This window comes from Carlito syrichta, unplaced genomic scaffold (genome assembly GCF_000164805.1).
Source record: "Carlito syrichta isolate Samal-C Ts95f unplaced genomic scaffold, Tarsius_syrichta-2.0.1 Scaffold126767, whole genome shotgun sequence".
Lineage (NCBI taxonomy): Eukaryota > Metazoa > Chordata > Mammalia > Primates > Tarsiidae > Carlito > Carlito syrichta.
This window is the reverse complement of record NW_007070863.1, coordinates 31814-34735: the sequence shown is the minus strand read 5'-3', so window position 1 is coordinate 34735 and position 2922 is coordinate 31814. Positions and strand designations below refer to the sequence as shown.

General features: G+C 41.5%; 1 pseudogene across 1 annotated transcript; it reads right to left on the bottom strand.

The window, feature by feature from the left end:
- Positions 1-78: 78 nt before the first annotated feature.
- Positions 79-1513, bottom strand: LOC103250206 (annotated as a pseudogene). Its single transcript, XR_503656.1, has one exon. The product of XR_503656.1 is annotated as a Down syndrome critical region protein 3 pseudogene (transcript).
- Between the last annotated feature and the right edge of the window lie 1409 nt (positions 1514-2922).

The window sequence follows — 2922 nt, the reverse complement described above, 5'->3', positions numbered from 1 at the left end:
TCCCTAATAAATCTTAAGTCATAGTAAAAAATGTTATAAAAAGAAGTACAGTACAGAGTAAAAAAAAAAAAGGTACATACATCTAGTGGATGCCACTTTGCACTCCATCTTGGAGGGTATCTACAAACTTCCTAAGTGATGAGTATGTTTGTGGCCATACTGGATGTTGCCTGGTCACAGACCCTTTGCTGCAGGAGTCCCCAGTTACACCCATTATTGGGTTGGAGAGGTTTCTTTTCATCCCCATGATCTCATTTTCCACCAAATCTCTAACGCTGTCACAGTTGTTTTAATGTCCCCAGAAAGGAACAGGTAAGTCAGGAGCCACAGGAGATGTTTTCTGTGAAATAGTCTTGCAAACAGCATTAAGAAATCCTGTTAAATTTCAGAGAAAAGGTTTGATTCCAGACCTCTGTTGGAAGCAGAAGTCTCGAAGAAATGAAGAAGAAAAGTAATTGTAATCTGAAGAATTCACTTCATTTCTGATACAGAAAAATGATGAAAATAAGTATATGCTTTAGCTCCCCTTAACAGTCAGATAACCAGCTGGACTTCCATGTGACCACTCCTGTTTTCTGTGCTTCCCTCCTCCTGGGCTATACCCTGCAGAGCTTCAGTGGAAAGTTCTCTGTGATGAGGTGATCAGCATGAAGAAGCACAACGATATTAACCTCAAATTCCACTTTGAAGTTGGTGGTCTCCAGTGTAGGACAGGTGAACAGCCTGGGGAAGACCATGTGTATGGGGACAGAGAGGCCCCTGCAAACATCCCCATCAGCAATCTGAATATTCTGAATCTCTGTGGCATCACGGGCATAGCCTTCTGCACATCCGCAGGTCTCCACGCGCACCAGCTGCAGCTCCACACTTCTTATGGCGGCCTCTGAGCTCTCCACCACCAGCTCTCCTGTTAGGGGCTGCGTGATGACACAGTTCGTTGAGTTGAGATGTCCTCTAATGAGAAATTTGGGGAGCAAGGCTCTCTCTTTGACGTTCTGTAAGGTTTCAGGTGTAATCGTGAAGTCCACAGGACTCGGCGTCAATTTCCCCTTCTGAGGGGCAGAATGAACGATAAATTCACAGGTCTTTGTCAAGTCCTTGGCCAACAGAGAACGCCTCATGTCACAGCGCAGTGTATACTGAATGTTGACAAACACGCCGTGATAAGTCTCATATAGAACTTTGTTACTCTTCACATGCAGAGGAAATTCAAAAGGAATTTCTGTTTTGCCACTGGGAAATTTCCCTGGCTTCACCATTTCTATGGTGCTGTTGAGAATCTGGATAGGCTTAACAGAATTATAAAAAGCTTCAAACACACCCACACTTTTGGCACTGAGCTGAAGGTTCACGGTTTCTTCCATTGTCAAAGACACTCCCTGGTGTTGGACTGAATCCTTACTAGATATGACCACCACACCGGAGAGTATTTCCCCAGCGTGATAAACTTTATTCGCTCTTTTAATCTTGATGTCCAGGGAGGTCCCCATCTCGAATTCTCTCCAGAAGCCGCCCCAATCTGGATACTTTTTAAGTTTCTTACCTACTGCCCTGGATAGAACACTTAGAACAATATTGAATAGAACTAGTGAGAAGAGAAGTCTTTGCTTTCTTCATAATTGTCGTGAGAAAGCTTCCTGTCTTTCACCATTAAGTATACACTTTATCAAGTTGAGGAGGATGGAATTGATTTTTAATAAAGAAAAGTTATGATATATAGGCTTCAAAGTTCTCAATTTATCTTGGTTAAAAAAAGTTCAAAAAATCTTGACAGTCTCAATGTTTTGATATTCATTGTTAAAATCCAGCAAACAACTGTTCTACTCAGAGATTCTGAAGTTTCTTCCCTCCTTCTCTCCCTTTCTCCCTTGAGAATGTATTCATACTATCTAAACAAAACATTTCTCTCTTCTTTCCTTTTTCTTCTTTATTTCCTCCCTAATGTAAGATTCATTTCAATAGTTGTTTCACTTTTCAGAAAATAAAAGATTTGTAGATTCCATAAACTTCCATTTATTATTTATTTATTTATTCATTCATTCATTCATTCTTAGTTGGAATCTCACTCCGCTGCCCAGGCTGAAATGCAGTGGCACACTCCCGGCCACCGCAGCCTCCATCTGCTGGGCTCCGGCGATCCTTCTGCCTTAGCCTTCCAAGTAGCCAGAACTATAGGCATACACTACAACGCCCAGCTAATTTTGGATTTATTGTAGAGATGCAGTCTCGCCAAGTTGCCCAGGCTGATCTGGGACCCTCAGGCTCAGGCAATCCACTAGCCTTGGTCTCCCAAAGTTCTGGGATTACAGGCTGAGCCACTGAGCCTGGCTATAAACTTTCTACTCAGCTTCTATGTTAACAATTAACATAGAGTCTTAGATGCATAATTTAATCCTTGACATCCTGTGGCTAGGGCACTGTTAACATCTAAGTAGTTTATTAAAATGTAATAATAAAATAATCCATGCTGTCATTTTTAAAAGAAATTCAATAGTAATGGTAGTGACATTAAAATTTGATAATCTAGAACTAGTTAACTGGATTAAACATCTATTTCTTTATATTTTAAAGCATTTTTACTTTTCAGCCATTTAATATAAAAATATTCAAACACACAAAAGCAAAGAGCATAAAATATTTTTATGTACCCATCCTCAATTTGGTAATCATAATTTTCCAAAGTATGTTTCATTTATCTCGCCACTTTTTGGATGAGATTTTTTTTTGAGTTGGAGTTTCACTCCGTCGCCCACACTGGAGTGCAGTGGCCGCTCCCGGCCACCGCAGCCTCGACCTAATGGGCTCCGGCGATCCTTCCGCCTCAGCCTTCCGAGTAGCCGGAATTACAGGCGCGCGCTACAACGCCCGACTGATTTTTGATTTATTGTAGAGATGAGGTCTCGCCAAGTTGCCCATGCGGGT